At 53.3% G+C, this 15,885-nt stretch overlaps 1 long non-coding RNA gene across 1 annotated transcript; it reads left to right on the forward strand.

Annotated features, from left to right (window-relative positions):
• The first annotated feature begins 6,248 nt into the window (after positions 1-6,248).
• On the forward strand, positions 6,249-8,362 carry LOC117082699. Its single transcript, XR_004436736.1, has 4 exons — positions 6,249-6,396; positions 6,875-6,991; positions 7,122-7,207; positions 7,928-8,362. It is a non-coding gene; the product is annotated as an uncharacterized LOC117082699 (long non-coding RNA).
• Positions 8,363-15,885: the final 7,523 nt, after the last annotated feature.

Below are 15,885 nucleotides of genomic sequence, written 5' to 3' on the forward strand. Positions count from 1 at the left end.
ACCGCTTTTAACGGCTGCTCTTCACAGCATGCAGAAGCGGTGCTGGTGTCAGTATTAAATATTCCTCTCTGGTGGCCGGAGACGCAGAGCACTGGGGAATCTCGTGCATGCGAGAGCATGAGTGGATATTTAGATCGTCCCTGGCGACCCGTCGTGGGAAGTGAGCTCATTGCCGTTGTTCGAATGTCTGTTTGTGCACCTCTCCGAGCACTTCCTGAGGATACATTTCTGAGAGTGACATGTGGGACAGAGGGGGCTGTATTTGAAGGACATTGGTTGGGGTTCGGATGCATCTCTCACCACGTATCGGCAGTGGGCTCTGTTGCTGGCTTCTAAGATGCCGGTCGTGAGAGACACAGGCTGTGCAGGCGCTTGGTGGGAATGGGGTCCCCTCATCTTCCGTACCGTCAGTGGCCCCAGACGTTAAACAGGGACAAAGCAACGACGTGCCTGATGCTAAGCAGGGACAGTCCATCCTGAGAAAGAGCTGCCCTTGGGAGACTGAGCGTCTGATGGGGAGGGATAGAGAAAGGAAGGCTTGTTGAATGGATTTTGAAGCATCCTAATCTCCTCCGGACATGAATGTTTCTGGAATCCTCTTATGAATGACAAGTGCATTTAGGATTGTGGTGGTTCAGGGGCAGACCCTCTCCCTGCCCTCAGCCGCTATGAAATCAGTGGGGTTACTTTTGTGGTTGGACATTTAGGCTGCTTTAAAAAAATCAATGAACAACACTGTAGTGGTCATCCTTATACCTATATCTTTGTGAACATTCATTCTACTTTTTAAACTTAATTTTTATTTTGATTAAAGCACGACAAGTGTTTAGTTGGAAAAGTTGTGAAGTACTCTAAGGCAACAAATAGCATCCACACTCCCATCCTCAGGCCTGGCCCCTTTTCCCAGAGAAACCCTTCAGGTTCTTTCAGCAGCATCGTCAGGGTCTTTGCTCAGTTTTCATTTGACCGAGGCATCCCTTCCTGAGGTCTCTGGCTGACAGTGCCGACCTGGCTCTTACTCACAGATACGCTGTTGTCTTGGGAGTTTCCCGCGCCATCTCACATTTTCCCGTGTCCTGCGTTGGGTCCCATTTCCTGGATCCCATGTCTTTCTTCCTCTCTTTCTTCTTCTCCTTTTTTTTTTTTGGCTTTGCTTTTTTGTTTTGATGGAGCATATTTTCTAGTAGCTTCCTGTAAAAAGGTTTGTGGCAGGTGGAAAGGTGTGTGTAGGTGGAAAGGTGTGTGTAGGTGGAAAGGTGTGTGTAGGTGGAAAGGTGTGTGTAGGTGGAAAGGTGTGTGGCAGATGGAAAGGTGTGTGCTGGTGGAAAGGTGTGTGGCAGGTGGAAAGGTGTGTGGCAGGTGGAAAGGTTTGTGGCAGGTGGAAAGGTGTGTGTAGGTGGAAAGGTGTGTGGCAGGTGGAAAGGTGTGTGTAGGTGGAAAGGTGCGTGGCAGGTGGAAAGGTCTGTGGCAGGTGGAAAGGTGTGTGTAGGTGGAAAGGTGTGTGGCAGGTGGAAAGGTGTGTGCTGGTGGAAAGGTTTGTGGCAGGTGGAAAGGTGCGTGGCAGGTGGAAATGTGTGCGGCAGGTGGAAAGGTGTGTGTGGGTGGAAAGGTGTGTGTAGGTGGAAAGGTGTGTGCTGGTGGAAAGGTTTGTGGCAGGTGGAAAGGTGCGTGGCAGGTGGAAATGTGTGCGGCAGGTGGAAAGGTGTGTGTGGGTGGAAAGGTGTGTGTAGGTGGAAAGGTGTGTGCAGGTGGAAAGGTGTGAGCGGGTGGAAAGGTGTGTGCGGCAGGTGGAAAGGTGTGTGTGGGTGGAAAGGTGTGAGCGGGTGGAAAGGTGTGTGCTGGTGGAAAGGTGCGTGGCAGGTGGAAAGGTGCGTGGCAGGTGGAAAGGTGTGTGTGGGTGGAAAGGTGTGTGTAGGTGGAAAGGTGTGTGTAGGTGGAAAGGTGTGAGCGGGTGGAAAGGTGTGTGCGGCAGGTGGAAAGGTGTGTGTGGGTGGAAAGGTGTGAGCGGGTGGAAAGGTGTGTGCTGGTGGAAAGGTGCGTGGCAGGTGACACAGTGGAGTCCTCTTGTGTGTTAAATTGTCATCCCTTACCATCATGTCCAAACAGTAGTTTGACTGAGTGTAGAATCTGGGCTTGAGATGATTTGTTGCACATTTTTTTTTGTTGAATGATTGGCTGAAAATTCTAGGTTGACAATGAAGGTGAAGTTTCATTGTCCTCTCGCTTCCATGGATGCTATTGAGAATGTGGATGTCATTCTGCTTACAATGCCTTGTCCTTCTCTGTGTGCATTTTCTCATTTGTGGAGGCTTCTCGTTGGTTCTTGTTATTCTTGGAACAAGCCTGTTGGAGAAGTCGGCCCTGGGGTGGGAGGGTGGGCACTGAGCCACGAGGGTTCTCCCTAGTGGGGCTTGGAGGAGCTCGGGGGCCCTTGGGCCCCTGGATGATGTCACCGCCATGTGATATTTCATTGCAAATGTCAGCGCTTCGTTCCATCAAATCACGCGTGAGGGATGTGTCCTGGCAGGTACTTTGTTATAAAGGCACTGAGTGGGGTGAAGGCAAATGTGTTTTCATGTAACAAAGGCCTTGGGGGCTGGGGGTGGCCAGGTCTGTCTCCTCCCGAGGTCCATCTGCGTTAACTTTATGGGGTCTGGTGGGACTCACGCACTCAAGGAGAATAGCTGCTGTGTCACGGAAGCCAGACGTCTAAAGTCAAGCAATTGTCTTTCTCTGTGATCTGGCCTTTCTGAGCCATCTCAGACCCACAGGCCTCTCAGTCCACCAAGCAGGGTGCTGCTTTCGACCATGCCACGGGCTAAAGTCCTTCTCAAGACCTCCCAGGAAGTGGCCTCTGGGGTGCCCAGGCAGCAGTTGGGCTCTCAGCAGCTGGCCAGAGCTTCTTGGGGGTCTTTAGAATTTAGAGGAGGAATGGGCAGTCATATAGCCTCCCACAGCTCCTGGGGCCCTTTGTGCTGGGCGGCACCTGCGGGGCCACCTGCCTGCCACCCTCACCAGGGATAATGCACCAGGGCAGGCGTGAGCCGGCCCGGTCCTTGCCGTTCTCATGAGCACCTGATTAAGGGCGGCATGCAAACATCAGGCCCGGCCCGACGCCCAGGGTGCACGGCAAGGACACTTCCTTTAGTTTAATTTCTTTTAATTTCCTTTCATTTTCAATGGCGAACTCAGGATATTTGGGTGATTGTATTAAAAGGTAGAATTGGCCAAGCCTCATGTCCTTCCTGGGAAAAGTTCCTTCCACAGCTTCTGCCAGGGTGAGCGAGCATGGTGGGGGCCGCGTGGACACAGACGTGGGGCCGGGGCACCTAGGGGAGGGTGACTGCACTCGGGCTTGCTGGTGCCTTCTGACCTCTCGCCCTGTGTGAGAAGACGGGCTGGCCCACCAGACTTCCTCAAGTCTCATGGCTTTGATGTAGAGAGATGGAGACCATGGGCCACTTTTCCAGGAGCGTTGGTGGGAGGGGTAGAGATGGGACTGAGGCGGGTGGCAGAACCTGCGAGGGACCGAGGGCCACTCTCGAGGTGAGAGTGAGGGCGACCTGAGCCCTGGCCGTGGAGTCCCTGAGGCTACCTGGTCCAGAACTGCCCCAGCTTGGGAACTGAGGAGCTGCAAGGCTTGACTTTGGCTTTCCGCTGGAGCTGGAGTGAGTACGTCTCTCCTGGCTGCCAACTGGGAACTGCTGCTGTCTCCCCTGCACCCTAGGCACCTGCGATGCAGCGCCCAGGGCTCTGGGTGTGGTGAGGCGGCTCCACCCCAGAGTGGCTTCGGCTGGCTCCGTGTCTCCGCATGGCTCCGGCTCTGGCTCCGGCAGTGGGATTTAGGGCCAGGAACTCGATCCCACAAGATCGAGACTGGACTGGGAAGCGGAATTTTCTCCTGCGTCCTTGGGGCTATCCGAGGGTGTCTGTCTGTGGGTTCCACACGCAGCCTTGTTCATTCTAGAACAAGAGCAGCAGCTACACCCTCTCTCTGGTTTTCTCAGATGCCGGCGACACCTGCTTAATTGACCCCCTGTGTGGTTTTGCACATGTGTGTGCAGCGTGCACTTCTGAAAGCTGGGACTTGTGTTTTCTGCTTTAAATAGGCCTGGCTTCCAAAGCGGGCTCTGGACCTGCCAAGTCTCCGGGACCAGATGGAGAAGGGAAGCGCGGGTGGCTGTACACACAGGGATGCTTGGCGGCACCGCCCGCTTCGTGAGGTCCTGGCACTCCTGCCAGAGGCGGGCCCTGCTGGAGGAGACCACTGTGACCTCACAAATCCCCCAGGGGCTGAGAGACAGTGGCGTCTGGCTTCCTGTCACTTCAGCCTTGCTCCAGCCTCAGTCCAACGGAACAACCTTCCTTTGCTCCACGGTTACCACCTGGGATCAGATGCTAGAAGTCAGCTCCAGAGCTGGTTACCTGTGTGTGTCCCCCACGTCTGAAAGAGAGCCAACAGAAGGCTGTATCCATTTGACAGCCTGCCTGGTCCTCTTGAGAACATGCACATGCAGCTCAGTGGCTGACATCTCTTGTTCTGAGAGAGGCCTCGGCCTTTAAAGGGTGTGCCTCAAGTTCTTGGTCCTAGGAGACCTCAAGGAGAGGGGCCCGAGGTGAGCACCACACAGCATCCGTCCCGTCCCAGCCAGGCCCCAGGCAGCTCAGGGCTCCGCTTCCCGCCTCTGGAGCTGGGACTGTGGTTGCTTCAGTGAGGTTGTCCCCTGACCACGCATTGGCCAGACGGGGTGTGGGTGGCTAGTCAGTGTCACTTTGTCCAGTGGCCGGTGGCTGGGGAAGGCTGGGTCTGGTGAGTCAGTTGGAGCAACGTTCTCCTCCTGGCAGCTGTGGCATCAGCTCTGGTTGTTAATTATCTAGTATTATTTAGTGTTACCATTTGACCCCACTCAGGGTTTGTTAGAGTGGGACCCACATGGGTTATAAAATGTAGAAAATCCATTTATTTTGTATGATTTAGATTTCCAACTCAATGACCAGCTTTGATGTTTTTCTGCTTTGAGGGAACTACTTACCTGGTTAGAGTAGATGTTCCAAATAGACTTTCCTCCCTCCCCATTGTTGATTTCTATTTGGAATTACTCAACTTTTATGATGCCAAATATTTCCTGAGTGCATCGAGGGTGTGAGTGGAATGTATCTTCCGATAGGATTAGGTAATGCATCACACTGTATGGATTGCAAATATTTAAAAACCAGGCAGTGTAGTTTTAAACCTCAGAATGAGGAGGCATGAGAAGAACTGATGTCTGTGTGCCAGGTGGGGGCCGAGGGGGTGGGCAGGCAGGAGTAGCAGGCACTGCGTGTTGCTCTTCGGTGCATGTGGCCCCCACCAGCCTAGCCTGCGACATGAAGGTGCAGTGGCTGAAATGACTCCTGTCCCCTGCGTATTCCTGTCCCCTCTGTGTTCCTGTCCACTCTGTGTGGCCTGGTTGTGTTGTTCACTGCAGGATGGCGAGGAGGCGGCCTCAGGGGCTCTGGGGCTCTGGCCACGTGGGGGACGCAGGAAGGACACAGCCTGTCCCTCCCTGGCCTCGGCCTTTGCCTGGCCCTTCCACGGTTCAGATGCTACCCAAGCAGTGCAGCCTTTGAGATCATTTACCCACACCTGCAGCGTTTTGCATTTTCCGTCCACATCCTTCACAGGCAGTGTGGCCGGCCCTGTGCTGTGGATTGACATGGAGCTGGTGTCCTGTGCTGGTTACCCGGGGTCTGAGCTGAGACTGGCTTTCGTCTGGTGGTCCTCCTCATGAAGGTGGGGTTCTGCCATTTGTCGCTTAGCTGCTTTCCGGGGGAGTCAGAGGCTTAGGTTGCTGTAAGTAACCAGAAGCCACCCTTCAAAGTGACGTCATGTCTTCACAGCCGGAGGCGGAAGCGGTGGCCACTGGGCTGCTGGTGGTGTCCTCTGTTGTGATCTTTTACTTCTCAGCGCCTTGCACCCTCTACTTGTCTGCTGTCATTTGGTGGCGTTAACCAGATTTCAAAGTGCAGCATTTGGGACCGTGCGTGTCAAATCTTGATAGGAATGAGTTGGGTGCCGGCTGTGCTGTGCCAGGAGCAGCCATGGCCACCCTCCCTGCTGTCCTGGGGCTGGCGAAAGTGGCTGTGGCTTTTCCGCCTGCTCTAGGGCTGGTGCTACGGGGGTCAGGCTGCAGCAGCGGAGCTGACCATCATGTCTGGCCGGGATCCCACTGGTCTGTTCTTCCTTTTTTCCACCCCAGCTCAGGCTGCCTGACCCTCGTCCCCCCTTCACGGGTCATGCTCATTGCTGGGCCCTCCCCTCCCCAGCTCTCAATTCCTGACTGATCTGCCTGACCCTGACCAGCTCACACCAGAGTCCCAGCCCAGATCTGGCTCAGAGCGTCACCTGAGGAGCAGGTGGGTGGGTGGTGTCCTCTGTGATGGGCAGCTGACTGGGCTCTGGGCCACCTGGGCTCCCCAGGCATCTCCCTTCCCCTCTTATCCCCAGGAGGACATCAGGTGGACATGGGGGTGGGGTCAAGTGCACAGCTGGGGTGGGCTGCCTGCACAGTCGGGCCTGGCGGAGCTGGCCTGGTGTGGATACCACTCGAGGGAAACTAAAAATACAGGTGTTCTTTGACCCAGTAACTCCACGGAGAGTCTTCATTCTACAAGGAAACCCCAAGGGAGCAGAAGGAGCAGAAACGTGTGTCCTAGGAGGCTGCCTGGGACTTTGTTCCTGGAGCAAAGTCCTGTGAGAGAGCAGAGGACGGTGGACATGGGGGGCTGGTCTGTCCAGAGGGGGCTGGTCACATGGGTAGGGCACAGGGAGGATCTGGTTAGGAGAAAGAGTAACTCTCAGAAAAACAAGCAGATCACGTTCTTATGTTCATAGGACAAGCAAGGAGGAAAATCCTGTCCAAATGTGTATTTGCCTGAAGAGACGTACATTGATGTGTGTATGAATATGGCGAATTCACATGCCACTGTTAACGCAGGTCACCTGGGGCAGGTGAGAGTTGACTGGTGGAGGGAGGGGCAGCCAAGACGGAGGGAGGAGGTTGGTGAAACCTGGAAACAGGAAAGCCTGGGCCTGCAGTGAAGTTTGTGTGACACCATTTTGCTGACTGGTATATCCGCAGCTGTAAAGACATGAAAAAACTCAAGTTGCCATTAGACTTTACATCCTGTCTGTGGAGGGTGGACCCAAGGCCTGCGTCTGGCTCAGGTGAGGCTGACTCTGCTTCTCCCTTGGGCCCAGGGGATGCCTGGTCTCCCCCAGCACTGTGCCTCCCAGCTGCTGACAGCGGCCGCAGGAGTTTCCATCCCATTGTGATTTCTGGCTGGGACCCCGTCACCATGGTCACCACGGCCACTCCCAAGCTGAGGAGAAGGCTTCTGACCTGACAGGAGGGAGTCAGGGAGGAGGCTTGTGGAGCTGCCTGCAGATGCTCTCAGAGGCTGTGGTGAAGGTGGCGGGATGTGCCCAGGTGATGAGGGTCTTGCCCAGGACGAGGCCTGCGGAGCTGCTCTGCTTGCGGATGCTCTCAGAGGCCGTGGTGAGGGTGGTGGGATGTGCCCGGGCAATGAAGGTCTTGCCCAAACGTTGGAGACGGAGGGTAGAATCCTGCTGTGGCTCCACCCAGGCTTCCCCAGTGCACTGCTTTCCAAAGAACGGCACCAAGGAACGAAGCTGAGAGACCGAGAATCGGCTTCTGTTACCGGATGCTTAAATGAAAACTTATGAAATAATAAGCTACACAACATAAAACCAAACATCTCCCACTTCCTAGTAATTAAATGCTTAAACATTTAAATTATCCATATCTTATGTTTATCAAATTGCCAGTAGCCTTAAGGCTATAAAAGCATGAGTTTCTCAAGCTTCCCAGATGTTTCATAGCTTGAGATGGTAAATCTCAAGTTGTCAATTAAACCTTTCTCACAGCGGATTGGCACGACAAGCGGAGACATTCACTCCAGCAAGCAACAAAGCCCGACCACGGCAAGGTTTCCGTGATTAAGAAAGTAAATCTCCTTCTTCGAGAATAAAGACATAAATGCCATATTTTTTTGCTGGAGAAGTGATGTGGGAAGATGCCCTCCAGAGACTGTCAAACATCCTTGAAGAAACATGTCTTGGTGTGCTTATTGCAGCACACATTGTCTACACTGAACGCCGGCGGAAGCTCTGCTCTGCTAAACGCTGCACACATCACCCGCTTCCTCGAGCCGCGTGAAGGCGAAGCTTTTAGGAGCAGACCTGGCTCATCAATATCAGCCTGCCCAACGCTCCCCCACCCAGGAGAGCAGGGGAAGCAGCAGCAGGAGTCCCGAGAAACCCCCGAAGGGGCCGCATTGGCGCCAGCAGCCTGCGAACGAATCCAAATTCAGAACAGCCGTCAGCTGACGTGGGAAGCAGGGCCACCGCCCGCCCGTCTTAGCCAGGGTGGGAGTGAATGAATTCCAATTCAGAACAGCTGTCAGCTGATGTGGTGAAGCAGGGCCACCACCCGCCTGTCTTAGCCGGGTAGGAAGAGGGATGGTAGCTTCTGACACCCAGTAAGTGCCATTAACTCCCCTCTTTCCAGCAGGGAAGAAGGAAGCCGTGGAGCGGTTGGCTTGCCCTGGGAAAGTGTGTCCTCATTAGCACAGGAAAACAAAACACGCGTGTTGAGATTACTTCTCTGGTCTTCTCTCTCTTGCCCAAAGCTTGCGCTCTCTTGTGTAGAATGGAAAAATGAAACCATTGCTGTCACCGGCAGTGTTACGGTTATGACTGCTGTGTAACAAATCACCCCAGAACCGAGCAGTCGATTTATGGAGCTTTCTGGTTCAGAAGGTCAGGAACTTGCTGAGGGTGCAGTAGGGGTGCCTTGTCTACTCCAGCATGTTCTGGAGCCTGTGCTAGGAAGACTTGGAACTCAAGACTGCTGGCGCGGTGTCCACACACGGCTTCTCCGGATAGCATGGCCTCCTCACTACATGGCGGCCTTGGTGGGGGCAGACTCGCACCTGGCAGCTCATGCATGAGAGTTACCAGGAACACAGAAACAACGTCATCTCACACGACCCAGCCTCAGAGTCACTGTGTGGCACCTCAGCGCCCCAAATGTGCACACCTTTCTCCTGTGGCTGATACCTGTGTAGACCTACTTGGGGAGGGAGCATCTCATAAATGCAATCCCAGCCTCCAGCGACTGTGCTGCCCACCAGGGATCCTGCAGCCCCAGCCTCCAGCGACTGTGCTGCCCACCAGGGATCCTGCAGCCCCAGCCTCCAGCGGCTGTACTGTCCCCCAGGGGTCCTACAGCCCCACCCTCCAGCGACTGTGCTGCCCACTGGGGGCCCTGCAATCCCAGCCTGCAGCGACTGTGCCATTCCCCAGGGCCCCTGAAATCCCAGCCTCCAGCGACTGTGCCGCCCACTGGGGGGTCCTGAAATCCCAGCCTCCTGCGACTGTCCCATCCGCCAGGTCCTGCAATCCCAGCCTCCATTGACTGTGCTGTCCCCCGGGGTCCTGCTTTCAAGTGTTCTCTGGCCAACATGGACCTTTCTGTCTCTGGAGCAGGGGTTTTCTGAGTGGGAGGCAGCATGGGGTGGACAGGGGTAGGGAGTTCAGATGTCAGGGTCAGGAGCAGGGGTTTTCTGAGTGGGAGGCAGCATGGGGTGGACAGGGGTAGGGAGTTCAGATGTCAGGGTCAGCCCTCGGTCTACGCCTGGGGCTGTTCTGTAGCCTCTCTGGATGCAGTCAGTGGACTCATCAGTGGACTGATGGGTGAAATGGGAAAGGTGACTTCAGAGAGGTTCAGTGAGAGAATGTGTGGCGTCCTCACTGGTGTCTTGTTGAATGTGTACCCATAGCAGTGGCTAATTTCTGGGGACAGTGCATGCCACTGAGCTGTGATTTTGACATGTTCCTAGTTTATGTATCTAAAGCGGCTCCCAGGAAGGAGTCACATGCGCAGATAGAGGTTTTTCCTGCCCAGGCTCACAGAGAAGACACACCAGGAACAGGCTGAGAGAACGTTCATACAAGACAGAGTCCAGGGACATGGTCGAAGTTGCTGGCTCTGACTTTGCAGGGGCTGCAGCCAGTCAGAGGAGAGGCGGCTGGATGCGTCCTGGTTGGACATCAGTTCTGTGGACAGCAGAAAGCATGTTTGCAAAGCCTGAGTGATGACGTGGGTTGGAGCCACACAGTGTTGGGTGTAGGTGGTGGGTGAGCCTGTGCCGACCCTGTGTCTGGGTGCCACCCTCGCCTGTCACACCTGTCCCCACTCAAACCTTCTGGGCAGCTGCCAGCACCTGGGTTAGAGTGGATGTGAGCTGCGGCCCTGGCTGGCTGTGACCTATGGTGTGGCCTGGTGCCAAAGAGTAGCCCAGATCCCTTGGTTTCTGGCCTTGGAGATGGCCAGGGGCAGCTATTAGGCCGAGAGATGCCCTGAGCCGGGGGCTGTGCTGACAGGATGACAGGATGGCATCTGGGTCTCTTCATAGTGGGGTGGAGGACCCACGAGTGAGGTCTGAGCTCCCTGCCCTGCTGGCCATAGGCCCGGTGAGCTGGGCCTCCAGGCTGTCGATGGCAGAGGTCGCTGTGGGTGGGGTTGGGGAGGAGGTGGGGAGACAGGAGCACGAGGGTGCAAAGCCAGAGGGAGGGGGTGCAGCTGGGAAGTGGGCAGGCCTCAAGGAGCCCCCGGCTGGCCACAGATGCCCCAGGTGGGCGCACACCACTGAAGTCACAACCAGGAGGACGTTAAACGGGTTCCACACCAAATGTCCTGAGGGCTGGGCCTGTCCACAGGGCCAGGGCGCTTTCTGTGCGGGACAGTGTGCTGAGAAGCTCACCACGGCCGGAGAGTGCACTGTACCCTGGAGCCCGGTCCCCACCTTTCTGCTCCTTGAGAGCCCAGGGACTCAGCTTTGGCTAGGGACCCCCTGGGCCTGAGAGGCCACACCCAACACTGAGGTCACAGGCTGACCTTTTCTGAATGCCCACAGTGGGAAAACCTGGGATCCACCCAGGTGGCTGCTGTTCCTGTGGGGCGGGGACTGGAACCCCAGCCTGGGAAGGTGGATGAGGGTCAGGGCAGAGTGGCATCATCTTCTCCCTGGAGAAGGGGTACTCCCTCACCACCCACAGGGGAAGGACTGAGCCTGTGGCCTGGAGGCCTTTTCTACGCATGACTGCTCCATCTCTGTGGGCCTCAAGTTTGAGCCTACGTGGCCCTCTGCAGCCCTCTCCAGCCCCCTGAAGCCCTCTCTAGCCCCCTGCAGTCCTCTCCAGCCCCCTGCAGTCCTCTCCGGCCCTCTGCAGCCCTCTCCGGCCCTGCTCCATCTCAAAGGGCACAAGATTGGGGGCACTGTGCCCACCAAGTGCTCACACACGTCTCCCTCTAGGCCACATTCCAGGCACTTGGCACCCCAGGAGCCCCTGCACGGTGGCCCAAGCCCCTTTCAGGGCCTGCGTGGAACTCCCCAGGGTCTGTCCTCCCAAGGAGGGAGGGATCTTGGCTCTGGTGTTATGGAAGCATGTGTGGGTGTGTGTGGTGTGTGTTGACGGTTTGTGTGTTTGTATGTATGTGTGTATATGTGTATGTGTGTGCATGTGTCTGTATGTGTGCACATGGCCGGGGGTGGCCACGGGGCTGTCATGCAGGGAGATGCACAGGAGTCATTGCAGGTGAGTGGGGCTGGGAAGGAAGGCGGGGATGGCTGTGGGTGGCACCCCTCAGCCTATCACACCACAGAGCGAAGCTGGGCTTGAGCCTGGCCTTCCTTGTGCTGTGCAGGCTGTGTCAGGGCGGAGGGACGGCTGTATTTCATTGTCCCTGAGCTCGATGGCTGTCTCTCGATGTCTACACTGCATTCGAGCCCAGGACCCACGGAGCTCAAGGCTGGCCAGCCTCCCCAGCTCCTGTCCAACTCACGGAAGCCTGACCTGCGTCTTGTGCCACAGGAGGCAAAGGCAGAGGGGAGGGGGAGGCAGGGCCGTGGGACCGCCTGCCGGGTGGCTCAGTCCTTCCTCATGTTTTCTGAGATGCGTCTGCGGCCTCATGCTTATCGGTGGCCAGGAGTCGGACTGGGCTGCAATTCCGTATCCTCTCCTTCTCCAGTTAGTCCCAAGAGCTGTCTGCATATCACAGGCGCTGCCTCTGCACCCGGAGGGCACCAAAGGGGCCTCTGCAGCCTGAGGCGTTTCCCACGCCCCATGGTGCAGGGTTTGCCATGAGGTCCTGGGGAAGGGGCTTCATCTCTGGGCTCAGCTGCTCCACAGTGAAGGCCAAGCCTCTTTGCTTGCCTGGGACAGCCCCACACCCCTGTGGGCATCTGGAGCGTGTATGTGTGCCTATGTGTGTGTTGTGTGTGTGTATGTCTGTATGTGTGTTTGTGCATGTGTTTGCATGTGTGTGGTATGTGTGTTGTGTGGTGTGGGTGTGTGTTGTCTGTATTTGTGTTTGTGTGCATGTGTGTGCGTGTGTATGTGATGTGTATGTCTGCATGTGTGTATGTGCATGCGTGTGTCTGTATGTATGGTATGTGTATGTGTGTGTGCATGCGTGTGTCTGTATGTATGGCATGTGTATGTGCATGCGTGTGTCTGTATGTATGGCATGTGTGTGTGCGCATGTGTGTGTCTGTATGTATGGTATGTGTATGTGTATGTGCATGCGTGTGTCTGTATGTATGGCATGTGTATGTGCATGCGTGTCTGTATGTATGGCATGTGTATGTGTGTGCGCATGCGTGTGTCTGTATGTATGGCATGTGTATGTGTGTGCGCATGCGTGTGTCTGTATGTATGGCATGTGTATGTGTGTGCGCATGCGTGTGTCTGTATGTATGGCATGTGTATGTGCATGCGTGTGTCTGTATGTATGGTATGTGTATGTGTATGTGCATGCGTGTGTCTGTATGTATGGCATGTGTATGTGCATGCGTGTGTCTGTATGTATGGTATGTGTATGTGTATGTGCATGAGTGTGTCTGTATGTATGGCATGTGTATGTGTGTGCGCATGCGTGTCTGTATGTCTGCATGTGTGTGTGCGCATGCATGTGTCTGTATGGCATGTGTGTGTGCGCATGCATGTGTCTGTATGTATGGCATGTGTGTGTGCGCATGCGTGTGTCTGTATGTATGGCATGTGTATGTGTGTGCGCATGCGTGTGTCTGTATGTATGGTATGTGTATGTGTATGCGCATGCATGTGTCTGTATGTATGGTATGTGTATGTGTATGCGCATGCGTGTGTCTGTATGTATGGTATGTGTATGTGTGTGCGCATGCGTGTGTCTGTATGGCATGTGTATGTGTGTGCGCATGTGTGTGTCTGTATGTATGGCATGTGTATGTGTGTGTGCATGCGTGTGTCTGTATGTATGGCATGTGTATGTGTATGTGCATGCATGTGTCTGTATGTATGGTATGTGTATGTGTGTGCGCATGCGTGTGTCTGTATGGTATGTGTATGTGCATGCATGTGTCTGTATGTATGGCATGTGTATGTGTGTGCGCATGCGTGTGTCTGTATGTATGGCATGTGTATGTGTATGTGTATGCATGTGTCTGTATGTATGGTATGTGTATGTGTGTGCGCATGCGTGTGTCTGTATGGTATGTGTATGTGTGTGCGCATGCGTGTGTCTGTATGTATGGCATGTGTATGTGTATGTGCATGTGTGTGTCTGTATGTATGGCATGTGTATGTGTATGTGCATGCGTGTGTCTGTATGTATGGCATGTGTATGTGTATGTGCATGCATGTGTCTGTATGTATGGCATGTGTATGTGTATGTGCATGCATGTGTCTGTATGTATGGTATGTGTATGTGTGTGCGCATGCGTGTGTCTGTATGTATGGCATGTGTATGTGTGTGCATGCGTGTGCATATATGTGTGCTGTGTAAGTCTGCGTATATGTGTGTATGTGTGTGCCTGTGTGTCTGTATGTGTGGTACGTGTGCATGTGTGCACGTGTGTGCTGTGTGTTGATGGTTTGTGTGTTTGTATGTGTGTGTATGTGTGTGTGTTTTCCTGTTGCAGGAGTGATGGAAACCCTTGTTGCTCCCTGGTGTCCTGGGTACAGCCCCTGCTTGTGGCTGATTTGCCCAAGAGAAGGTTGATGGGACCTGACTCCCCACTCCCCAGCCGGCTCCAAGGGGATCAGGGAGCCTGAGCCGTGGCACAGGCTGATTTAGGTCCCTGTCTGCTGCAGGACGTCCTTGTGCTGAGACCACAGCAGGCTTGAGGCTGGAAGAGCCAAGCCGTGGAGGAAGCTGTGTCTGAACATGAGCGGCCGGGAGTGTGTGAGCTCTGGGAAGGAAGCCCACATGTGAAGTTTGAGTGTTGAGTTAAGATGCCAGTGTTCTGTCCTCCAACAAAGGAAACATGTTTTACAAATGTGGCCTTCTTACTGATGTACTTTGCCCAAGCTCATAAATCCCGCTTGTCAGAGAAAAGGCCACAGAGGAGCAAGCCATTTCAGACATGTACGCAAGTGTTAAGTCTGTCCGCTTAGCTTGTGTGCTGTGCCGCTGGACTTGCTGTAACCTTCCCCCTCCATCACCGTGGCAGGAGCTTCCCGGCCAGCTTTGATGTGCAGGGACAGCAACTGGTGGGTATTTGGGGGCAGAGGGGCTACACCAGGGCAGGCACTGGCCGACCACAGGGCTGCTTATATGGCCTTGGGAGGCCAGTTTTCAGTGAAAGGGCAAGAGAAACCATCACTGGCTATGTGCTTATCCTGTTATCTGTGTATCGTCTTTGCAAAGTATCTGTTTAATTTTTTTTGCCATTAAAAAGACCTGTGCCAGGTGCAAGGGCCCACACCTGTAATCTCAACACTTTGGGAGGCCGAGGCAAGAGGATTGCTTGAGCCCAGGAGTTTGAGACCAGCCTGGGTGACAAAGTGAGACTCTGTCTCTATTTATAGTAGGAAGAAATATAAAAAGAATACCTGGGTTGTTAGATTTCTCATGATTGAGGTAGAGAGTTATTTATATATTCTGGATACAAGTTATTTATCAGATATAATTTGAAAATATTTTTGCCTCATCTGACTTGTCTTTTTGTTCTCTTAACAGTATCTTTCAGAGTAGATAGATCTAATTTTGACAAAGTCCAGTTTATCCATTTCACAGGGATTATGCTTTTGGTGTCTCATTTAATGGCTTTTTGCCTAACCTCAAAAGTTACATTTTTTTCTCTCTTCTCTTTTAAGAGTATTATAGATTTTCAAATGATGCTTAAGCCCATGATCTATTTTGAGTTAACTTTTGTATAAGGTGTAAGATATAGGTTGAAGTTCATTTTTGTGTGTATAAATGTTCAAATTTTCCATAAATATTTGCTGAAACACAATTCTTTCACCATTGAATTGTCTTTGTACTCTTGTTAAAATCGATTGACCATGTCTGTGTAGGTCTATTTCTTGACTCTATTCTGATCCATTGATCTATATGTCTACCCTTTCACCAATATTACACGATCTTAATCATTGCATGTTTCAAGTAAGTAAAAATATGGCAATGTGAGCTTTGTTCTTTTTCAAAAATATATATATTTTAGAAGCAGCATCTGCATGTCTATAAGAAATCCTGTTGGGAGTTCATTTGGAATTATATTAAATTCATAGATCATTTTGGGAAGAATTGATATCTTAACTAAATTAACAACATACCTGTCCGTGAACATGGTATGTTGTTCCATTTATATAGGTTTTCTTTTATTTTTGTTTTTTGGAGACAAGGTCTCATTTTGTTGCCTGGCTGGAGTGCAGTGGCATGAACACGGCTCACTGTAGCCTCGATTTCCTGGACTCCAGTGATCCCTTTGCCTCAGGCTCCCAAGTAGCTGGGACTACAAGCATGTGCCACCACACTTGGCTAATTTTTGTATTTTTTG

This window comes from Trachypithecus francoisi, unplaced genomic scaffold (genome assembly GCF_009764315.1).
Source record: "Trachypithecus francoisi isolate TF-2019V2 unplaced genomic scaffold, Tfra_2.0 Lachesis_group9, whole genome shotgun sequence".
NCBI classification, from domain to species: domain Eukaryota; kingdom Metazoa; phylum Chordata; class Mammalia; order Primates; family Cercopithecidae; genus Trachypithecus; species Trachypithecus francoisi.